General features: G+C 43.9%; 1 pseudogene; it reads right to left on the reverse strand.

The window, feature by feature from the left end:
- Positions 1-3695: 3695 nt before the first annotated feature.
- Positions 3696-10549, reverse strand: LOC110316773 (annotated as a pseudogene).
- Positions 10550-12194: the final 1645 nt, after the last annotated feature.

Below are 12194 nucleotides of genomic sequence, written 5' to 3' on the forward strand. Positions count from 1 at the left end.
GTCCTTCGGTAGCATGCAGTTCACCTCCTAGCTATCTGACTATTAGTCAGTAGGGCTGACGGCTCTAGGTAGGCACCAACCTAACTTCTCCATGAACAATGAGTTGGATAGGTATTGCCTTTAGCCTTAACATCAGTTTGTGGAACCAGTTGCCTTGGCAACAGCCTGAGTTATTTTGGAATTCCCATGGGGCAACAATTCACATAGATGTAACTCATTCCCAGAACTGGAGTCTTCATTTAGTGATGAGAAATGTCCAGCTGGGGGTCCAGTCTCCCCAATTATTTAGCAATTCCATTTAGATTGTCTTCATATATGTATATATTTTAGAAAGCTGCTACTGTATTACGTTTCTGCACAACCCCTCAAATGGCCCTTAGTTTTAGCTGCTCCTTCTCATACCCTTGACCTCAGTGTTGATGTTCCCTTTTCCCTCCCCAACCTCGTTTGATCCTCCTTTTCTAGTCTCTCCTCCAATTCGTCCACAACTCTCGATTCTATTTCCCTAGGTAGTCCAATCATTTTTCCAATCTTTTACTCTATACCTAACCTCTCTGGTTCTATGGATTGTAGCCTGCTTATCAAAGGTTTAACAACTACCATCTACATATAAGTAAATAGAGTCTGTATTTGTCTTTTTGGATCTGGGTTACTTCATTCAAGATGACTTTTTTATTTTTTAAAGCTCCATTCATTTACCTTCAAATTCCATGACTTCATTTTTTAAAAAACAGATGAGTCATATTCCATTGCATAAATATACCACATTTTCTTTATTCATTCACCTATTGAAGGACTTCTATTGGGTCTATTTCCAATTCCTAGCTATTATGAGTACAGCAGGAACAAACATGGTTGAGCAAGAATCATTGCAGTAGGATGTAGAGTCTTTTGGGTATACACCCAAGAGCGGTATAGCTAGATCTTGTAGAAGATATACTCCCTGATTTCTGAAGACCCACCCATTGATTTTCACAGTTGCTGTACAACTTTGCACTCCGCAATGGATAACTGTTTCCTTTATTCCACATCCTTGCCATCATGAGCTGTCATTTATTTTATTGTCAGTGTGATCTGTCACTTATTTTTTTGACCTTGGCCATCCTGACTGGTGTAAGATTAAATCTTATCCCCTTTCCCCAAATAGAGTTTCTCTGTGTAGCTCTGACTGTCCTAGAACTGTTTCTGTAGACCAAGTTGGCCTTAAACTCCCAGAGATCCCCCTGCTTCTGCCTTCTGAGCGCTGGGATTAAAGGTGTGTGCTACCACTTTTGATTTGTATTTCCCTGATAACTGAAGATGTTGAAAATTTCTTTAAGTGCTTCTCAGCCATGTGAGTTTCCTCTTAAGAGAAACTTCTGTTTATATCTCTCACACATTTTTGTTTCCTCGATGTCTAAATTTTTTTGAGTTCCTTATATATTTTGGATATTAGTCCTCTATTGGATGTGTATTTTGTAGAAATCACTTCCTATTCTGTAGCCTGGCAGATTGTCTGAATGACGTTGTCCTTTGCCTTACATAAACTTTTTAGTTCTATGATATCACTTTTATTAGTTGTTGATCTTAGTGCTTATGCTAATGGTGCTCCTGTTTCAGTGAGTTCAAGGCTGTTTACCACTTTCTCCGAACACGGGTTTAGTGTATATGGTCTTTTTTTGTTTTTCGAGACAGGGTTTCTCTGTGTAGCCCTGGCTGTCCTGGAACTCACTCTGTAGATCAGGCTGGCCTCGAACTCAGAAATCCGCCTGCCTCTGCCTCCCAAGTGCTGGGATTAAAGCCGTGCGTCACCACTGCCCGGCTAGTGTATATGGTTTTATGTTGAGGTCTTTGGTCCATTTGAGATTGAACTTTGCATAAAGTGATAAGTAGGAATTTATTTGGATTCTTCCACATGCAGCCATCCAGTTTGACCAGCACCATTAGTTGGAGTTTTGTTTTGTTTTTTTCTTCCACAGTGTATTTCTGGATTTTTTTTTTTTTTAAATCAGAAACCAGGTCCATAGATGTGTGAATTTATGTCTGGTCTTCAATTTAGTTCTGTCGATTTGAAATCAAATCGTGATCAACCTTTCTGTTTTATGCCAATAGCTTGCTGTTTTTATTACTATAGCATTTGTAGTACAACTTGAAACGGATGATGGTGAGACCTTCAGAAGAAGTTCTTTTATTGTTCAGGACTATTTCAGCTATCCTTGGCTTTTTGTGTTTCCATATTGATGGATCAGCCTGAATCCATCTTAAGATTAAAAGCCATTTTATTAAAGACAGTTCATCCTTATTTTCTGTAAAACTTGAGTTTGACTGTGTCTTGACCCATTTTCTGGAATTTGTCATGTTCCATACCCTATACCCTGACCTCCACCCTGATATATGATGTTCTGCCAAGTAATTTTGAATTGTTCTGACAAAGTTCCTATATAACCCAAATCCCTCGAGAACCCCAAAGCCTTTCAGTTTTGGTGCTAATATAAACTACACCTTTTCTTAATGCTATTTTCTTAAACCCCACTTTAAGGAGACAGTCCTGTCTGATAAAGATAAAACACGCATAATCTGACCAAAGAATTTACTCTCATTTAGTGGTATTATCAATATGAAGTTGAAAACTGTCCCTTTAAGTTCTGTAAAGAATTGTGTTGGAATTTTGGTGAGGATTGCATTGAATCTGTAAATTGATTTTGGCAGGATGGCCATTTTCACTATGTTAATCTTACTGATCCACTAGCATGGGAGATCTTTTTGTCTTCTGTTATCTTCAATGTCTTACAGCGATCCACCTGCTTTGGCGTGGATTAAAGGTTAGCACCACCATCTCTTGGCTGATCATGTAATCTTTGTCTTTCAGCTTGTTTATATGGTGAATTACATTTATCAATTTATGTGTGTTGAATCAGCCTAGCATATTTGTGATGATGCCTACTTATGATCCTTTTGATGTGTTTTGGATTGTAAGTTTTTTACTGAGAATTTTTGTATTTATGTTCATAAGGGAAATTGGTCTGTGATTCTCTTCTTTGTTAGGTCTTTACATGATTTAAGTATCATGGTAACTGTGGCACTGTAAAAAGAATTTGGCAATCTTTTTGTTTTTACTTTGTAGAATAAATTGAGGAGTATTGGCATTAATTCTTCTTTGAAGGTCTGGTAAAGTTCTGCTCTACAACCATCTGGCCATGGGTTTTTATGGTTGAGAGACTTTTAGTTACTGCTTCTATTTCACTGGGGGATATGGGAGAGCTGATCTTGATTTATCTTCAGTAGGTGGTATATATCAGGAAAATTATCCATTTCGGTTAGATTCTCAATTTGGTGTAGTTTTTTTTTTTTTTTTTTTAAACGTATGCCCCTTTGATTTTTTGCATTTCCTCGGTGTCTGTAGTGATGTCCCCATCTTCATATCTAATTTTCTTCCTTCCTCCTTAAACAGTTGTTTATTGGCTGGAAGGGATGGCAGATTTAGCATTCACAGACAACACCACACACACGAGGACAGCAAGAGTGATGGGAAAGGGCCTGAAGGCCATTCTTCAATAGTAAGTGGGTAGGCAGGGGCCTGGAGTGCTGATGGAGCAGCCTTAGATCAGCTCTGGTTAGTAGGCATGGTTAGAGATGAAGAGAGATTCACTGGCTGTGGCTCCAGACTGGCCACTTGTGGTATACTTTTCTTGACAAGCGAGGCTGATGGCCAGGGCTCACTTGATGTACTCCTCCTGGGCTGTCTTAGGTTCTCCCCCTTCCCACCCCAGGCCTTTAGAGCAGAGGCCTGCAGGGCTCAGCCAGAGGAGGAAGTCAAGGTTTCAGCAGGGGACTCTGCCCCCCAGACAGGAAAGTGACACTGTGACAGCAGGAGACACTGTGCGATGAAGTGCTGTGACCGTTGCCATGGCAATCTCCTCATTGGAAAATTTCTGGGTGCAAGCATGGCCAAGGGTAACCATGTTGGGCTTCAGCAATGTGCCTTCCAGATAGACATGGTGGTCACTCAGAGCCTTGTAGACAGCCTCCAGGACCTTCTCAGTTACACACTGGCAGCGCTTCAAGTCATGGTCTCCATCAGGGAGAATTTCAGGCTCCACAATGTGTACAATGCCATTCTGCTGGCAGATGCTGGCATAATGGGCCAGAACATTGGGGCGAGGGAGTATGTTCCTCAATCTTTAGCACATAGTGCCACTTGGCAAAGTCAGCTCCACCCTTCTTATACTGGGCACAGTGTTCAGACAGCCCATCCAGCCCTTGGTTAGAGGTCTCGCTATTGGTTCCTGCCAGGGGCACCACACCCTTATCTACCTTAATGCCCACAACACTACCCTTGGATTTGATAACTTGGGGGGAAGGGACGTCTATCATCTGCCTTTTGGTACAGTGTCTCATTGAAGAGGATCACCCTCTTCTTCCTCCCGCCCCCCAAATGCAGGGATTCACAGGGTCGTCAGCAGTCAGCAACAGCTGGCGGTAGAAGGGCCTGCTCTCCTCGGGGGTTCTTGGTGCCAATGGACTTCAGGCGCTTGACAATGCTTCCAGTGGACTCGTCTGCCGCCAGAATGCCCTTGCCTGGAGCCACAATTCGGTGAGCGATGTCAGACAGCTCCTTCTTCTGCTCCGGGGTCAGTGCTGGGTATGGGTAGGGCTTGGTACCGGTGGTAGAACTTTCCTGGCACAGGACAGGGTGGGTCTGCCAGGTACGTCGGTGGTTAGGTGAAATGGCTAAGGAGTGAATGTGGCTAGGGTCACCAGAACCTCATTCTGTGGTGCGTTCCAAGAGAACGCAGCCTATTCAGCTGAGGTGGGGTGGGGGTGGGGAATCTCTAATTTTCTTAACTTGAAACTTCTCCATCCACCTTTCAGTTAATTTTGCTAAGAGTTTGTAAATCTTATTGATTTTCTCAAATAACTAACTCTTTGTTTCTTTCTTTCTTTCTTTCTTTTTTTTTTTTTTTTTCTATTTTATTGATTTCAGCCTTGAGTTTGATTATTTCTTGCCTTTCGGACCTTCTTTCTCCTTTTTGTTCTATAGCTTTTAGGTGTGCCATGAAGTTACTAATAAGAAATGACCCTAATGTATCCCATAAGTTTGGATATCATGTATTTTCATTTAGTTCTGAAACATTTTAAAATATTTCTTGATCCATTTTTTAATCTAGTAGTGTGTTTTTCAGTTTCCACGAGTTGTAAGCTTTCTGTTGTTTCTGTTGATATCTAGCTTTGATCCATGGTGGTCGAATAGGATATTATTTCAATTTTCTTGAATCTGTTTACACTTTTTTTGTGTCCAAGTATGTGGTCAGTTTTGGAGAAAGTTCCATGAGGTATCAAGAAGAAGGTATACGCTTTTGTGTTTGAGTGAAATGTTCTGTGAATATCTGTTGGGTCCATTTGGTTCATGATGTTATTTAGCTCCTGTGTCTCTCTGTTTTTGTCTGGGTGAGCTGTCTATTGGTGGGTATTGAAGTCTCCCACTATCACTGTGTGAAGGTCAGTATATGATTTTGGTTATAGTAGTGTTTCTTTTATAAACCTTGGTGCCCTTGTGTTTGTTAACCAGATGTTTAGACTTGCAATATCCTCTTGGTGGACTTTTCCTTTAATGAGTATACAGTGTCCTCTATCTCTTCTGATTGGTTTTGATTTGAAACAAATCAAATTAAATTAAAGTATGTCCCTTTGATCCTTTGGATTTCCTCAGTGTCAGATATTAAGATGATTTTACTGTCTTGTTTTCTGGCTCTACTCACTTCAAAAACCATTTCCATCCTTTTACCCTGAGATGATGTTCATCCTTGATTTTAAGGTATGTTTGTTTTTGGATGCAGAAAAATGGATGTTGTTTTTTTGTATCAATTAGTCTCTCTCTCTCTCTCTCTCTCTCTCTCTCTCTCTCTCTCTCTCTCTCTCGCTCTTGAAATTGAGACTATTGATGTTGAGACTTACCAATAAAAGGTGTTTGTTAATTCTTACTATTTTGTTGTTGTGGTTGTGAGCCCCGCCACCTCTTAGTCTAGTCTGGGATTATTTATTCCTTGTAAACACAAGTTTTCTTGGGTGTGTGGTTAGCCTCTTCAGGTTCCAATTTTCCTTCTACTGCCTTCTATAAAGCTGGATTCATAGATCGATACTGCTTAAATTTGGTTTTTATTGTGGAATAAAATGCCTTTCTCCATCTATTTTGATTGAAAGTTTTGCTGGGTATAGTAGTCTGAGGTGGCATTTGTGGTCTCTTAGAGTTTGTAGAACATCTATCCAGGCTCCTTTGGCTTTTAGAATCTCCACTGAGAGTAAGATGTTATAACATGTCTATTTTTATATGTTACTTTGTCGTTTTCCCTTGCAGCTTTTAATACTCTTTATTTTATATGTTTAGTGTTTTGATTATTATGTTTCATGGGGAATTTTTTTTTGGTCCAGTCTATTGGATATTCTGTATGCTTCTTGTATTTTTATAGATTCCCCTTCTTTAGATTTGGGAAATATACTTCTACGATTTTGTCGGAAATATTTTCTGTGCCTTTGACCTGGATTTTTTTCTCTTTCACCTATTCCTATTATTCTTAGATTTGGTATTTTTTGTAGTGTCTCAGATTTCCTGGATGTTTGATTATTTAGATTTAAATTTTTCTTTGACCAAGATATCCATTTTTTAAATATTGTCTCTTCAATTCCCGAGATTCTTCCATTTCTTGTATTCTGTTGGTGAGGCTTGCCCCCAAAGTTCCTGTCTGAGTTCCTAGCTTTTTTTATTAATTATTTTATTTATTTACATTTCAAATGTTATCTCCTTTATCAGTACCCCTTCCACGAACTCCCCACCTACCACCCTCCCCTTTGCCTCTAAGAAGGGGCTCCTCCACTCACTCCAACCTCACCCCTCTAGCATCTCCTTTTTCTGGGGTCTCAAGCTTCCCCAGGACCAAGCACATCCCCTCCTACTGAGGCCAGATAAGGCGATCCTCTGCTACGAATGTAGTGGGGGCCACAGACCAGCCCATGTATGCTCTTTGGTTGGTGGGTTAGTCCCTAAGAGCTCTGAGGGGTCTGGTTAGTTGATACTGTTGTTTTTCCTGTGGGTTGCAATCCCCTTCAGCTCCATCAGTCCTTCCCCTAACTCTTCCATAGGGTTCCCTGAGCTCCGTCCAATGGTTGGCTGTAAGTATCTGCATCAGTTTCAGTCAGCTGCTGGTAGATCCTCTCAGAGGACAGCCATGCCCGGCTCCTGTCTGCAAGCACATCATGGCATCAGCAATAGTGTTGGGGCTCGATGCCTGCACATAGAATGAATCCCAAGTTGGGGGAGGGTCTCTGGATGACCTTTTCTTCAGTCTCTGCTCCATTTTTGTCCCTCCATTTCCTTCAGACAGGAGCAATTCTGGGTCAAATATTTTGAGATGGGTGGGTGGCCCCAGACTTCCTAAATTTTTTTATTTTTATTTTTACTTCTGTTTGGGTTTTCTTTATTGATTTTATTTCAACTTTCATATCTTAAACAGTTTTCTCTATTTCCTTCCACTGTTTGTGTTTTATTCAGATCCTCTTCAAAGTTCTTGATTATATTCATAATAGCTATTTTGACATCTGTGCTTTGTGCCTCAGCTATATTTTATTTCTTAGGGTCTACTGTAGTGGGGTTGCTGGGCTCTGGTGGAGACGTATTATCCTGGATGTTATTTCTTGTTTTTTACTGGCATCTAGGTGTCTGGGTTTGCAATGATTGTTAATTCCAGGTCTTGACTTCTGGTCTTGTTTTTGTTGGTTGGGTTTTCCACTCCTTAGTTTCTGTTGTTCTCTCTGGATCTTAGGAGTATGTGGTAGCTGTGGGTTGTGTGTTAGGGAGTGCTTCTGCGTCCCTGCCAGGTGTGACCACTAGGGATCTTGGGTAGAACTTGTTGTTAGGTATTGGGAATTCACGGGCGGGCATGGGGATGGGCTAGAAGGGCAGGGACAGAAGGAGAAGGCCCACAGGAAGGGGAAAAGCTGGGTCTGTTGTGAGGATCTGGTTCTGTATTCATGGGCTTCCTCCTGATGCTATTCATGGGTCTACTGCCTCTGGGATGGTGCTGACCATAATGCTCAAAGTGGATGTTATCACTTCCTTGATCCTGTTGAAGTTTGGTCCCTTGCTATGTATTGTTATGCTAAATACTGACTTCCAAGGCCTGGTTGCTCCAGTGGATGAGAGAATCTGCAGGTATACAAGTGATGCTTTGTAACTTTGCCCCTACACTCCACCCCCACAGGTTATCTCTGATTGTGGAATAATGATACCAACAGCCTATAGCAGACAGAACAGACGAGAGATGGGCGGGGTTTAGGTTTCCCAGGCTTGGAGTCTGGAAAGAAACCATAAGGAGGAGGAGAGAAGGTGGACAGAGGGCAAGACACCATAGGGTAGGTGAATCATGAAAACATGGCCATGGGGGCTGGCCAATTGGAGTTAAGAGCAGACCAGGTGGAACATAGCAAGTTATAACTCGGGGTTATTGATAGGGGAGTAGACAGCATAGAGGGTAGATATCTGCTCAGCTCTAGTGTATTAAAGACTTATTATAAACATAAAAGTTGTGTGTCTTTTATCTGGGAATTGAATGACCAAAGGTGGGGTAGAAACCCCCAGATTGAGATGGGATATTTACTACAACACAACTGAAAACCATTCATGGACACAGCCAGAATGTGGGTCAGTAATTGCTTAGGTGCATCGAATCAAGACTGAACAACACAGCCATTGAAAAGGAAGAACTGTAAGGTTTTAAAAATCACTTCTATTGATTCTTTTTGAGTTTCACATCATGCACCCCAGTCGCACTCATCTCCCCACCCCTTGCAACCTCCCCCATGGCAAAAGAAAACAAACAAAAAACAGAAGTAAGTGAAACAGAAAACATCTTGCGGCAGAAGCTGTAGTGTGTCACAGTGTGTCCCACACTACACCCATTTGTCCATACATCTTTACTTGCAAATGTTCATTGCCATGAATCACTAGTCTGGTTTTAGGCCTCTGGCTTCTGCTACATCATCAATATTGGATCCTCATCAGGGCTCCTCTCAGATAGCCTGTTGTTGCCCTGTGTCATGGAGATCTTGCAGCTTTGGATCAGCAGGGATGGCCCTTTCATGTGTTCCAACAGTTCATAGATAAGGTAGATTTTGGGGTAGGCCAACTCAAAGCCCTTGATCTGGGCCTGGGTAGTAGCTGAGTTACTCAGCCCATCTGCTCTCACACATATACACCACCAGGGGGAGCTCTCCCGCACCGCCCTGGTAGCTCATCCAGTGCATCTACCAGCAGTGGGCAGGGACAGCTCTCTCACTCTCATGCCTTCAGGGGCTGGCTCACCCACACTCACACCGCTACCAGGGCCAGCTCCACTACGCTGCCCAGGAGAGATGCAGGGCTTGCTCTCCCGTCCTCGTGACTTTGTGGCAAGAGTGGGGAAGGCATTTCCTGTGCACCACTTGACCTCATAGCAGACAGTGGCAGGGTCAGCTCTCTCATGCTCATGTGCTCAGGCTGGCTCCATTGTGCTGCCTGGGAGAGAGAGAGAGAGAGAGAGAGAGAGAGAGAGAGAGAGAGAGAGAGAGAGAGAGAGAAGAGAGAAGAGAGAAGAGAGAGATGCAGAGCCGGTTCTCATGAGTGCTGCTGCAGGTGAGGGGCAGGGCCGGTTCTGGACAGTCCCTGGATTATGCTCATGGTCCCAGATGATTGCCTAGACCAAGGACATCTGTATGGTCTATTATGGCAGTATGAACAATGGACATCCACACTGGCCCCTGCTACTGCGTGGCCACAGATCCAGATGTGGCTGTCGGAGATTGGTTTTAATGCTTTGAATCTGTGTGTCCAGACGCTAAAGGTCCTTGGCCCCATTTGGGTTTTGGTCTATCAATAAAGATGCTAAAGGCCAATGGCTGGACATGGGCTTAGAGTTGTGCCGGTCCTGGGGTAGGTAGCCAAGGCACTTTAAAAATAAGCTATTTTTCATCTATGTGTGTGTTTTTCATCCATGGATCCAAAAATAGCTCCTGGGAGGGTACACATGTGTGATCCTCTGGGAGCACAAAGCAAGCAAAGCCAAAACTCAGCGCTACACGTGGCCCTCAGTGGCAGCATGGGCCAGGACTTCACCATGGCCTCAGGTGGCAGGGCTGGCTACTTACAACAGACTATTCCTCTCCACCCTCTTGTCCCCAGTCCTACATCTCTTCATAATGCCCAAACTCTTCTGCTTCTTTTTCTCTCCCATCTGCCCACTATACATTTGCACATTGCAGTGGCTCCCACTGTGGGCAGGCCATGCAGATGGCAGGCCTCTGGGTGGACCTCCTCTGCCTGCCTTGCAGGTGGCAAGCCTGCCATGTGGTGGCTGTGTCTCTGGACCTCCTTCTCTTACTGCACTGCATTAGATGGCAACCCACCCGTACATGCAGCAGCAGCAGCAGCAGCAGCAGCAGCAGCAGCAGCAGCAGGTCTCTGGGTACCTTTCGCAGCCTGGGCTGGGTGGTATGGTGTGGGTGAGTCTCTGGATGTTTTCCTCCTCCTGCGCTGTTGCATTGTGTGGCAGAAGGCTGGTCTTTGGGTGTCCTCCACCTGTCTCTGTGTGGGGCGCTCTGTGTGTCCTCTGCTTGCCTATACCATGTGGTGGCAGACATGTCTCTGGGCATGTTTCCCTGCCTGTGCCACATGGCATAGCAGACGGCAGGTTTCTTAAGACTATTCTTCCATGTCTTCTAGAACTTTGACAACATTCTTCAATGTTCTAGTCTTCCAGTGAGGCTCCTGAAGGTCTCCAGCATCACGTCTTTGTAGAGACTCTTCTGAAGAAGATCCTGATCTTCTGAAGGATCCAGCAAGTTCACATGCACATCGGCATAGCTCACTGCATTCACATCATGACTTTGGAGCTCACCTGAGCTCCTCTCCAGGCCACAGCAACAGTACTCAGAGCGCGTCACATGGAACCATTCAAGCCGGCTCAGCTACAGAGCTAACCTTGCAGCACAGCACCAGAAAGAACCCTTCTCCTCCCCCTCTCCACCTGTTCCCTCTCTTATCTGCGAGACGGGGGTTTCTTCTTGTAGCCTTGGCAGTTCTGGAACTAGATCCGTGGACCAGGCTGGCCTCACACTGTAATCTATATAAAAATGTTCATGGTAGTAGCTATGCAAAAATGGATCCAAATTAGAATGTTGACATTCAGTTTCAGGTTTGGCATGTAAGGAGCTTGGGTGGTATGATTTTTATCCTCACAAGAAAGAAAACAAAACAAACTGAAAATCAACAACTCTTCTTAGACCTATCACCTCCCCTTACCCAACCCCCAGTGGAAATCACTTTAATACTAAGTATCATACTTACTAGAGCCAGAGCCCAGGATGAGAAATCTGCAGACAGAGCCAACATTTGGGTAGGAGAATTTAAGCTATATTAATGAACATGTGGGCAAGGTTGGAAATTAGAAACCAGGCGATGAAGCCTTTTGGGGATCTCCACTCTTAGAAATTTTACCTCTCAGATCTTTGCCAGATACTCAGGTATAGCTCAGAGAAAAAAATATCCCTTTGCTTCAGGCAGGAGGAATAGAAACCCAACCATTTTGAACTGTGCACAGAGCATTCTGTTTTCCTTAAGGCTTCCCCAAAACCATTGTTAAGGGGAACTAAGTTCTAGTGCATAAAGCACTTAGGGCTTTAGTAGATCCTAACTGATATCAAGGAAGAGAGATGCACAGTTGCATCTCCCTTTCTGCATCACTTTGGGGCCAGGGCTGAGAGAGACCAGTGAAGGGTGCAGGTGACATGCGTAGGCTCACAAAGATACTGAGCCCTAAGCATAGGACTACAGAAGGTCTCTGCTTTTCTTTTATGTTGCTTTGCAAAACAAGTTAAGAGAAGTCCCCCAGAAAGGGGTGCTTTAGGTCAGAAGCTTGGGTCTCCTTAAAGGAAGGAAGTGTGATAAAGAAGCAATGGGTAGGCCAGGGGGAGGGCGGCCTGCAGAAGCGACACGGCTTCTGGGAAAGATCCCGTTTCTGGCTCCAGTCATCCAGCACCTTTCCCACCCGAGGAGGGGTGTCTGCCCGGGAGCAGTCTCCAGGCCTGAACCGGTAGGAGGGCCATCTTTGCTCCAGTGCACTGCTGGGGAGAGGGCGGCCAGCAGAAGTGACACAGCTTCTGGGAAAGATCCCATTTCTGGCTCCAGT

This window comes from Mus pahari, chromosome 2 (genome assembly GCF_900095145.1).
Source record: "Mus pahari chromosome 2, PAHARI_EIJ_v1.1, whole genome shotgun sequence".
NCBI lineage: Eukaryota > Metazoa > Chordata > Mammalia > Rodentia > Muridae > Mus > Mus pahari.